This window comes from Excalfactoria chinensis, chromosome 3 (assembly GCF_039878825.1).
Source record: "Excalfactoria chinensis isolate bCotChi1 chromosome 3, bCotChi1.hap2, whole genome shotgun sequence".
Classification (NCBI taxonomy): Eukaryota; Metazoa; Chordata; class Aves; order Galliformes; family Phasianidae; genus Excalfactoria; species Excalfactoria chinensis.
Window position 1 is genome coordinate 42,292,614 of NC_092827.1, and position 12,917 is coordinate 42,305,530.

The window sequence follows — 12,917 nt, forward strand, 5'->3', positions numbered from 1 at the left end:
TTTAAAGTTCAAGTCATTCTGAAAGCCTCACTCTAATTAAGAGAAGAAAGAAAGAGCCCGCTTGGCACTCAGCAAATGCAAGCAAGAAGCATAATTTCTTGATTTCAATCATGTAGATGCAGCATTGTTTCTTTTTAGGTAAGACATGAGAAAGATTAAATACAAAGATAGAAATCTATCTCCTTTTTCTAGCCAAGATTCGGGAAAAATAAAAAATAAAAAGCATTTTGGCAATTGGGCACCAAAAGCATGAGCTGCTAACCTGGTAATAATGTATACTGGCAGAGTTTGTGAGGGTATCCCAGAGGAGAGGCAAAGTCTGGGGCTGCACACTGATGGCCATCACAGTTATTTTAATATAGAATTGTTTTGTCCAGGCTGGAGTTAAGGGGATTGCCACTGCCCTTTCCTGTTTTTCCTTTAGAACAACCTTGCATAACAAAGAAGTTTGATGGGAAGCATACATGTCTTCCCAGCTCAGAAATCAGAAACACAACAGGGGGGGACTCTGAAGGCAGACAGCCCATAAGCAAAGCACTGATCAGTTTTAAGGCAAAACAAAGTGTGACATACCCTGTGCCTTGGAAGAGGTTTGACAGAACTTCTCTGTACTTTCTATGCAGCAACACATCTGGAGCTGGGCGCGCTGGGTGGGCACACTGCAGGAGATGGCACTGCCCATGAAGTGCTGCGCAGAGAACAGCCTGCACCACCCTGCTTGTTGATAGAGAACCAGGGAGTGGTGCATCCTTTTGTTCCAAACAGATGACCTCAGTTCCAGGCAGGGAATGCTTGGCACATCTCTTACTACCCTGACTTCCCACAGATAACATGTGGTCTGCGCTGTACCAGACCCTGCACCATCCCTTTAGCTGTCTGCAATTGCTTCTGTGTTTGTACAGAAATGCAGGAACTCTCTTGCCCGAGGAGTTTCCCTGAGAGATAGAAATACTCTGCAGAGAGCTTGCAGAGAGTCTTACAGTACGTGTGCATTGAGATGGTACCGATAGACAAGAGCCCCGGAAGAGCTGAACAAACCCCATGTTCAGAGAGACCTATTTAAACAAAAGCTTTGCTGTCCCTCAGAATAAGTCCCGATGGAGACATGGTTTGGTAGGAAGATAATCTGCCATTCAGCTGATAGACGTGAAGTATAGTATGAGAGTCAGCAGGGACTTCCAGAAATTTAGCATGAAATGGATGCTGGTGTTTTCCATTCCGTGCGCTTGTGTCATTTGAAAGAAATCAATCAATCAATATATCTACAGATTGCCTCACACACTGCTGCACTATAAGAACTTGGTGTTGGAAACAAAACGTTAAGCCACCCAAAGCCGCTGCAGTTAATCATATTTAACACCTGACTAAACCGGGCTCACCCAGAGCTCTGGGAAGGGCTGGGAACAAACACTGCTGCCCAAGTAATTCTGCTGTATTACCCAAGAGCCTGTCAATACCTGCAGCTTCTGCTAAAGCTGTATAGAACTGTAAAAGCTAAGGGCTCTTGTACAAATATAGGACGTTTTGTGCTTCCCATTTCTCTGTTCAGTCACAGAAATGATACAAATCACACGGCATGTCTCAGAAGGGCCTACTGTTACTTTTTCCTATGACCCTCAGACAGACTTACTATTGATTATGAATCTATTTACTTTCAATGAATAGGTCATTATGAAAATCTTATGAGAGATAATTGCAGAGAGCATGCTCTGTTGGTCAGCCTCCATAGCGATGCCATAGCACCGAGTTGCCTTGTGTTTATTCTCTTTACAACAAAAGTGAACGTACAATTTGCTCTAAACTGAGGAAGATAACTTCAGCTTTTGTGCTGCCTGAATAACCCTGAAGAGCAGTGCTGAGGCAGGGCAGATACCAGTGAGGGAGTGCTTTAGTACTCAGCCTCTAAGACTTAATAGGCAGTCCCCGGCAACTTAACACCCATCCCTGCAGCAGTACCACTACCCAGAACAAGCAGTCTGGAAGGGAACAGACCCTCTGTCTGATATCTGGAGGGAAAATTGTTTCAAAATCTTCCTTCTTTTCTGTTACCAAGTCTCCTTTCTGACCGAGGTCCTAGGAAAACACTGTAATGGCTGAAAGATTGACACAGACTGAGGGGAAAGATGAGTTAAACGGGATAATGTGCATCCAGAGCTGCTTTATTCCATGGGGAATGCCGAGAAGCCTGCACAGCAGAGGGACAACGTCGTGGGGAGATCACAGACAGCATCATGTTGCTGGAAAACAACATGCTTCTAGAAAAACAGAAAGCCAAATAGGTGCATCTGTTATCAATCAGCCCTCCACAACTTTAGGAGTCCTGGAGCAGAAGAAGCAAGCCTGCCCTCAGGCTCAAATTCCTCCTTGGAATTTCTCTAATGTTCTTGTCTGCAGATCTATGTTTCCTCCTCCACCCTGCTAACAGCAGCTACTGCTGGCCCTTCTACCAGCCTGACTGCTCAGCCAGGGCAGCCAGCAGCACTGTGACAGTGACACCCTTTGCTGTTTTAGCCCATTCAACGAAGTCCTGGCCTATTTCTGATCAAATATGTATTCGTTGTTTGTTTGTTTGTTTTCAATAAGCATACCTACATTACAAAATCAGCTTCCTGAGAAGTTGTTAATGGTACTCATTCAGCTTTTTTTTTCCCTAGTAATGTAAAACCACGAAGACCATTGCCTCTGCACACAGTGCACATGCACTCATGTTAAAAACAATCAAAACCCAGCAGTTTCCATAGTGTAAAAATAGGTTTGCTTTCTAATTCCAGCTCTGACCAAATAGCCAAAGTTTCTGTACAAAGCACATTGTTTAGAGTGTGTACAAGACCTGTGTCTTTAGGTCACTTCATTCTGGCTCTCAGCTCCCTCCTTGCTCCCAGCTATGCCAGGTACCCATATAACCCCGACTCCCACTCCAGTCAGCCAGGTTTGGAGGAGCACATATTACAAACTGCAGTTTTTAGTGGATATTTAGTCTCAAGACCAGAATAGAAATGGTCCCTAAGTAAAGAACCCTGAAATTCACATGCTCTGGGTCATCAGAACCAGCTGTTTTACTCTGCTCATCCATCCCCACAGACGCACATTATGGTCATGTGTGTAACCACAAGTGGAGCACCTCCAGCAGTACCCTGTGTTGGTGCTGCGTGTTGTTCTCTTTGTCTCCAAGTATGTTCTTGTGCTCCTGGATATTCCCAAGCCGACCTTCAATCTCCAGACTCTGACCTCAAACTGAGGAGAATTCAGTAATGAGTACAGTTAATTCGAAACTGCCTATTTTTTCTAAAGTCAATAATGGGAAAACCAACTGTCAGCAGAACCCTCCTGAGAACACAGTCCTACAGGGATCTAATGTTTCCCTCAACAAAACAATGCTATAGCAACGAGCCCGATGTGTGCCTGCTCAAGCTGCCAACCTACTGCCGCGCTTTCCCCAGTGCTTAAAGCAGCCTTCATACAAACTGAACTACAAGTATGCAGCAGTTACGGCAGCATGCTTAAGTCACTGAGAATAGGCTTAATAGGATGCGTTGCCTTCCAGTTTTAAGCAAGCCATCCAAAGTCCCCTTGCATTTGCTGAAACAAGTGTTTAACCTCTCCTTTTTGGTTCCTGAATTGAGAAAGGAAGCCTAAGTTCTACAGTCTGTACTTCAATGAAAAATAGGCAAAAAATGTTTCCTGTAAGTACCGCATGTCTTGCCTGATCAGTCAGGAGTTTACATCATGGGCAGATATGCCTATATGTACTCACAGGATGCAAACTCAGGATGTGCCCCATCTATTTCCCTACCACAGTCTCAGCGTTGTCTGCTTCAGGTTCCTCCATTCCTCAGGCACCTCCCTGATTCATAATCTCAGGAAAGTAGGAGATAATGATGATCTTACAGACCTGCATGATGACTGTCTTTGCTGTGGATTTTCCAGCCCAATTGATTGCCCGCTCTCTGGTAAGCAGGCTAACACTGCAAACTTCCAGGGTATGATTGCTATTTGCTTATCTGTCGTCAGAGTGGCTCTCACTGTGGCGTCTCTTTGATGAAGGGCCAGAGCCACTACTGCTTTAGTATACAGTTTCATTTTTGTGGCTTCCTTCATTCCGAATTTCTTCACCCACTGCTAGTTATCCCAAATCTACAAGATGCACTTTCACCCTCTGGTGTGTTTTTTTTCCTGTCCGTAAGCTCTCGTCATTCTTCCATCTCTAATCACCATGTTAGAAGGGGTTGCTTAAGTTCCATGTATATCAAAGATATGCAAAACAGAAATGTAAGGAGCACTACCTTATACTGATCTCATGACAATGACAGAGAGAGGGAAAAAACATGTAAAATGTGGATTTAAAACAAAACTGTGTTTTAGAAAACGCGTGGAGTGTAGAATTATGGGAGACTGATTCTGGTATCTTGACACTGGAATAATTCTGCACAGAGAAATGCAGTGCGAGTTAATACAGGGATGCATCCTGACATTTTGCTGTGGCTCCACCCGATATAACCGCACAGAGTGAGGCTGGGTTGTGTCAGGCAAAGCAGCTACATATCAGTGTACTCTGATGTTGCGGTGTCAGCTGTTGTAGGCTGACAGCATACTTGATCGTGTAGTCATATCTGTAAGCCTTGGGGTTGTCAGTTACTCTGTACTGACTGGAGGTCTGGAGAAAGAGCTCGGTTGCAGACATCAGTACTGCAGACATGAAGTCAGATAAGACAAATTCCAGCACCGGTGCTGCACAGATGGAACACAAATGCTCTCGGATTGACGTAGGAGTGTATCCTTCAAACAGGGGTGTTTGCTGTCAGAGGTTACATTTCTAAAACAGTTGACATGATGTTCTCTCTAGCAAAGATGCATCAGCCTTCCAATCTTTGAAGCAGAAAGGCTTGCTTTTATGCAGATATTTCATGCAGGATTCATGCAAAATTCTTGTCAGTTTAAACAAATAATGGTAATAAAAAAATGATTCTATATAGTCCTATTTATTACATCAAAGCTTGTAGCATGTCTCAAAACATGTAATAATAGTAGTGCTGTTTCTTCATAGGCAGTTCAGTTCTCTGCTCACTCAGACTGGCCACAGAGTTTCAGCACCTCCCTCATGCCCACTCACCCATGTTTTTCAACTGTTGGTGAGCCCTTCACAAGAAGCTACCCAAGTCTCAAGTGGCTACTCACGGTATTATGCCTACTGCATAGTACAGCAGCTAACACCAGTCTATTGGAAGACATTTGAATGAACCGTGACACTTTCTGCTGTTTTGGCAAACTGGATTGTTTTGAACTAAAGATACTTGCCCAAAAAACAAAGTGACTGTGTTCTGGAAGAAAGGAGAGAAAGTTTAAATGCTGTAGTGATGGACTTGTAGAACAAGTCACCCCCCTTTGGTGTGCCAAGAAAGTTTAATGAAACCTGGTATGAAATAGATCAGGTGATTGACGCCCTAATCATACCTGTTCTTCTACACTGACCACCAAGTGAAGCCCTGGGTGACAGACTTAGTTACCAACATCTACATTGCATACATAAAGCTAAACCGGGTTGATTTCTCTGGCTGCAACCATTATTATTTCTGACATTTCCTAAAATGAATGAAATACATAATACTTTCCAGAGAGCTCAAATGCTTTCGGAAAGCAAGGATAAGATTTGGAAGTCCTTTGACCAAAGGGAAATACTGATCAGCATCTTCGTGATTTTTAGTTGTTTATTTATTTGTCGCCACAGAGCAACTGAACATCTTAGTGTCCACAAAGCAAACGTATGCAGACATTACACAGAGGAATACATTAATAAAGAATGGTCCACAAATGCTGAACGGATAATCAAAAGTAGAGACAATAGGCAGAACCTGGACAGAACTTGCTGAAGGTTTACATAAAGAGCGTCTTCTGTTTTTCTGTGTAAAATTCAGTATGTGAAATTCCTCAAACTGAAATGTATTCTGTTCTGGGCTAGGAAACTGAACTGAGCAAGCGGTAAAACTTCACTCTAATAGTCGTGTGAAATGACATAAATGTTAGCATGCGGGATGACATTATTTTCCTGACATTAACAGCTCTGGATACAGAGGAAGATAAATAAATTCATAATTATCTGCTTAAATCTTGCCATTAAAACTACAGATTGAAGGGAATAGCTGAATTAATGCCTTGTCTTAAATCACAGAGAGATCAGAAGCAGTGTTTGTACACGATGCTTCGTAACTTGAAAAGCAATTCATGAGTTATTAACCTTTTGTACAAAGGAAGTCACCAGTTCAGAGATACTCTGTGGAACAAATGACAAAAAGATCCCCACGCTTGCTTATCTTCCACAAGTAGCATTAACGAATGCACAGATCCAAAGTTACTGCCAAGGAGAATCATGCATTACAGATCTTAGCTGGTGTTTTGAAAATACAGAGGGGTGGGTAGTATTAAACTACTAAAGAGACACACATGAAAAGCAAAGCTCAAAGTACAGTCTGATTGATGTCTACTGATCCATGGCAGAAAGGGAGCACAGCCACAAAGAGCCCATTTTTTTGCCAGAATTTTGCTGGATGTTGCCATCATCTCCACTTCCATCCAACAAGCTTTGCCTCCTGGACTCCAAAATGGATAGACTACCTCTTTTATCGTACAAAAATATGACCTTTCTCACCATCTACTTTAAATCAACTTTCAGAAATGAGTCACAATCTTTGTTTAAAGGGTGGGATTTTTTCAAATGCTGACATGACGTTAATTAATTATTGTTATACATAATTATTAATACTGCATTGTCAACAGGGAACGCTACTGCTGAGACACCAAAATTACAGTCACCTATAGCATGGAGCTGGATAAATTATTTCAGTTGTATAACTGCCAATTACACCCTAAATCTGCTATTTACTCTTCTGTGTTGTAAGAAAGCTTTTTTCATGCCATGGGTAAAGTAAAGCAACCTGCATAAAGCAGTGGTAGAGTCATTTCGCATTTATCACGTCAATCTTGCTTGATGTCATTAAAGACTTCTAATTCTGTTTATGTGATTGACTCAGGTTTTCTTTTGGTTTCAGTTTCAGAGTTTTGAATTTTGCATGTTCACTCATACAACTATCCCAGAGATAAAATCCCGACTTGTTAATGTCTGAAATCTCACTGTTTTTAAACATATCTCATTAAAGATCTAACTAGTGATTTTTACGCTTAAGCTTATTAGCTGTGATACTAATATAACCCACGTAGATCCCTTTTTTATATGAATAAGCATTTAAAAACAATATAAGCAATTACAAGCAACATAAATACTTTTTCTCGCTGCTTTTGTGGTAAACGTGCTGACATTTTCCCTGCAGGAGGTTGATTACAAATCAGCCACCACCAGATATCACCTCAGAAGTGGCCAGCATGGAGAGAGCCTGGCTTTCTTCTATCAGTTCAATAAAGAATGACCACACTTTCTCACCAGCACAGACCATATGAAAACAAAAGGAGTACTATTTTAAAACAAACTTTTGCTTCACCTGTATGCCATTTTGGAGGGAAAAAATGGCTTTCAAGTGTCTCAGTGTTTGTTAATTCTGTGTAAATAAAAGTCTTCCGTTGTGTTGAAAGTCCATCCTTGCTCTTTCAGTTGAAGTATTTTATACAGACCAGATCAGGGGTTTGAATAGTTGGAGTTCTGTTTGCAGTTTTCTTGCTGAAACAATCTGTTTTCCCTTTTGACTGCTGCACCTTTCTTGGGTTAGCTGCCTGTCGGAATATAATGGAGAGGTCTCAGATATGAACTCATAACAATGTAAATGAAGGGGACAAGCTGATAAAGATCTCTTATGTAATCATTTAGTATTTACATACATAACAATGCAAAAGTTTGAAATTATTTAAGTAAGATATCTAATTTTGTGTGATGCTTCTCTCGTTTTCTCACGGTGGATGGGTGCAGGGACAGTAGACGTAATCTGAATTCCCATTGCGAAGATAATCAGAAGAAAACACTGTTTTGACCAAATAAATAAATAAGCAAGAACAAAAGGCAATGTTCTTGTCCTTCCCCGGAAGCCCTCTTCAAAGGTCATCTCCGATTATCTTGTATCCTGGTGACAAAAGACAATAGGTAAGACCATAAATTGCTTTTTCTTCCTCTCAAATGAGCTAAGAGGAATCTGCCTTTCTTGTTGTCATGCATGGTGACACTTCTGTAAATGAATACCTTTGTAGATTTTTGTGCTTCTGTTGACTTTAAATTAGTTTGAAAACGTCACAGTTTGAACAGTTCGTCATGGAAAACCCAACTGAGATAGGAGAAACTAATTTATTAAAAAGGATGAGATAATACAGAGTAATTAAGAAAAATAAATCAAACTGGCTAAAGATAAACCAGAAGAGAGAGTCAGTCTGAAACTTTATCGGTAGGCCCTCCCCGCAAAGACCACAGATCTCCCAGCTCACCTGGGATCAGAAGATCTAGAACTCATGTGAAGCAGCTGAGTCTGCTAGAAGCTGCACACAGGAAGTGCACCCAGCACTGTGATGAAGCATCAGATGGCACACTGCGTGATGCCATGATATGGAATACTGATAAAAATAGGACAAAAAAGTAAGGGTATCAAAGTTTGCAGGAGCAAGTCCTTCATTTGAACATCGATTTTCTTTAGACTGGAATAATATGACCAAGATGGCCAGGGAGATTATCCCAAACTCTTTTCTTCACCTATCATTGCAAGTGTAGAATATGTTTGAATGATATATTCAAAACATTACGTATAAATATAAAGTGAAGTAGAAGATAATGACAAGTTGGCTAAAAGCATCTATGAGCTCTGATCATAGATAAAGACAAACCATTTACTCTGCAGTCCATACACTGTGAATTGCTCTCATTAACACGTGCAGCACGTTATATTAATTAAACAAATTTGTTTGAAAATGTGTCTAGGTGTGATAGTCGTTGCTTAACAGACAGGAGTTTTGATTTGACAAATCAAGGGAACTTACTTGCAATGTCAGAGGCTGAGGACACCAAACACTGGGGATAAGGTAATTATTTGATGTGGAAAGAATGTGTGTATGACCTCTTTGTTCAAGAAAGCAGGGAAAGTTCTACAGAAGAGCTTTCAGTGCTAGTTCAGTAAATAACCATAAGCAAAACTGAAACATTTACAGAATGGCAAAGAGGACTAAACACAGAGGAAATGTTATCTGAGGGATCAAGAAAAGGAAGAACAAGATGAGAAATGCCAAAAGTCAAGCTGAGCTGAACTTCGAAGCAGATATGAAAAGCAAACAGCAAAAAAAAAACTCTTCATCCCCATAAACGAAAGACAATAAAGGACTGTCACTGTTATGTAGTGGGAATGGGAGAAAGATTGAAGATAATCTTGGCAAAAGATAAATTGCATATCACAAATGGAAAACAAACAAAGAAACAAACAAGCAAAACAGAACTTAGCCTCAGTTTTTAACAAGGGCAATGGCTGATTGCTGGAGCAAAGATGGTTTAGATAATAGCAGGAGTTGGAGAAGGAGAATTTCAGTACAAAGATAGAGCAAAACACCAGAAAATTAATGCAGTCTGTCCAAGAGACTGCATCTACTCCACATCCATTCCATTTCTGAAGGGAACTAGCACAGCATGTAAACTCTGACGAATGGAAAGGAACAAATTTCACCATAGCCGCCTTAAAGGTGGCTGGCTAACACCAGCAGTGGTGAGTTTATAGTCCATCACCTTGCAATCTGAGGCTCTAGAACACAGGCTCTTTAGGTGATAGAACAGGTCTGAGGTGATAGAACAAAGGGAAATGGCTTCAAGGTCAAAGAGTATAGATTTAGGTTAGATTTAAGGAAGAAGTCTTTTACAGTGAGGGTAGCACCGGAACAGGCAATCAAAGATATAGTTGATGCCCTGTCCCTGGAGACTTCCAAGGCCAGGCTGGATCAGGCCCTAGGGAATCTGATCTAGATGTGCATGTCCCTGTTCATTGCAGGGGAGCTGCACTAGATGGCCTTTAAAGACCCATTCCAACTCTAAGGATTCTATGATTCAAAGCTTCCAGTTTTCATTAGTCAGCATCTAAACTGTGTATCAGAAGTACATTTGGAAGTTCTAACAGTTAAATCTGAACTAACTGTAGGGGAAACTTCAATGGTTTACTTAGAATTATTTCACTAAAGGGCAATTCTTTGTATTTGTTTTTCTCGGTTTGAAAGGATAGTTGTTGGTTGCAGGCAATAAATTCATTTATTCAGTGGGAAATAAGCATATGAGGTGCTTGTTAATTCTATTTTGAGCTAAAATACCTCAACTTATGGAAAGGTTGTTGCTGTTTGTTCTGTTGATTCAGAACTTCTATAATGAAAATGAGCAGATTTACTACAAAACTCAGTTCCATGGCTTTTGGCTCACTGCAATGTGAAGTTGGCCATGGTTGTGTCATCTCTGCAAGCAGAAATCTGAGAAGTACAGGAAATAAATCAAATGGGAATGGAGAAATGGAGCTAGGTTGGTCATGCTAGGGGTGGAGGTTTCTGGTTTTTAAAACAGGAGGAAAGAATCATAGAAGTCATTAATGTGTTCTGAAGGGATGCACTTGCTCTGTAGTAACTGGCTTTTTTGTCACCTTTGTATCAATCATTACAACGTTTGAGGAAAGCAGCAAAAGTTCTCCTCACAGTACTCTAGTTTGGGCTCCTTGTGGTCACACAACGGGACTGCAGAGAAACAGCATAACACGAGGCTTTACATCATATCAACAATGAATGTTCTTCATGAAGAGTGACCACGAGTCTTCTCTGTGTGTTGGGTGGGAGGCTGGTAAATGCAGCTTCAGTCCATATTTGAATCTTCATTACTCTTGGCAACGCCTTTCATGTAAGTTGGCAGCTCTAAATTACATTGCTGCCACAGCACCCTACAGATCATCACAGCAGCCCAAAATAGCCGTCCAAAGTGAAGAAACCTCTGCACAAGAAATAATCTTAAGGGAGATTATTCCAAGAACTCTACAGCCCCTTTGTGCTACTGGGAAAGTGTAAAGAGACTGGGTAAAAAAAACAGAGCTCATAGTTGTCCTTTCCTTACAATTAAGCATTCATACTTTCTCTTCCTTCTTTCTGGACTTGATATTTGTTGCCCAGCTTGAGAGTATGGGTGAGATTGCTCCACGTGAACTCTGTGAACTCTGTGTTCAGCAGCTGCCTTAGTAGTGAAAATGAAGAGCAGCTTCAGTGCCAGACATCCTGTTTCAGGCAGTCCCAAATCTCTTCTGGATGCTGAACTCTGAACCAGGCAGGCCATTTAGCTGGGTTACACGAGTAACAAAAACAAGCTGATACAGTTACACTAGTTTTGTACTAAGCACAAATTCTTGCTGGGCACCAGAGCAATGCTCCTAGCCAGTGGCACCAGCAGGTTGCTGCAAGGAAACCAGATCCTAAATAATTTTTGGCTCTATGTCTCATGATCATAGCATGATGTCTGAGCTTTTCTGACTTCCAGAGCCCCCCTTTTCCAGAATCAAATATGTGGCTAATGTCATTAAACCATTTTTAAAACTGCTGTAGTTAAATTAGTGCAGCTCTTTTGGACAGACATCTTTGAACCTGCTAGTCCTTCAGCCCCTTCTCCATCCTCTGTCTCTATGTAATCTCACTTGTAAACACAAATTCAGCTACCATCTTTCCAACGATGACTCACAGAACATCTCTAATCCACAACAATCTCCTTCTGTCTTCCCCAAAGCCTCAGCCTGTCCCTCACACAATGCTTGGTTCATGCCCAGTTCTCAGGCACAAGAAAGGGTTTCCACTGCTTGTTTTTCTCTCCCACCTGTGTTCCCTGCTTCCTTCAGCAATGCAGGCTCTCGTGAAGAAAATCCTGCGGTGCTGAGCAATCACACAAATCTCTCTCTAGGTGTTTGCACCCATACTCTCTGGCTTCAGTCATTCTGTATCGCCCTGTTGCTTTTACTCTCATCACAGTACATGTCTTTATTTCCAAGTTCTTTTGATGTTTCATTTTCCTCAACGTTGAGATCATTTCTGTCCTCATATCAGCTAACTTTGAAACCAGTTCTTCCACTGCTTCTTGGTTATTCTCTCGCACAGAGATGCTTCCTAGATACAAGAAATAACTGTTCTTTGCTTTTGTTTTTAATAGTGTCCTCCTACGCAGAGCCTTACAAAGATCCCCATGGATGGTTGGTGTGCCCTAACAGCAGGAACCAACAGCCACGGCTAGGAAACAGGCTCCTCAGACTCGTGCCTTGTAGCAGACAAGAAATTGAAGCCTAGCTTGGGCAGGTCAGACAGCACTTGCAGAATGGAGCAGATAGAGCATGGTTGCCCCTTGGGAAATGCTGGAGATGATGTGCACATGATATAAGGGGTGAACCCAAACTCTAGCCAGGGGTCAGAACATCAGAGACTCTTTCCAAGACAAGAAAAAGACATGTCTGCTTGGAGCAATATCACACAGACTGCTTGTAACCAGAAGCTCCCCACTGAAAACCAGGAACCAACATTAACAGAAGGTGGGATTTAGAATTAGTGTGGGTACAAAGATGGGAGGAATAGTATTAAGAACAAGCAGGGTCTGTGCCTGTTCAGGGCTCACAACCTCTCATCTGTGGTTTCCCTAAGCACTATAAACCAATGGAACCTACCCACCTACGGAACAAGTAGCCCTCCACTCCCCACCTGTAACTTCTCGTGCGTGCCCAAGCACTAGCTGATATTTACGCCAGCACAAGCGTGTATGAAGCTGAGACACCAACGGCCTCGAGAAACCGATGCACATTAAGAACGATCACAATTTCAAGCTATTAACTACGGTTAGAGTTAAATCGCTCTCATTAACGCAGATGCAGCTCGCTGCACAGCCATGCGAGCGCTCGTACCACCAGCTCAGCGGAGGAGGCAGCAACACGTAGTTGAGAGCAGACCACCTT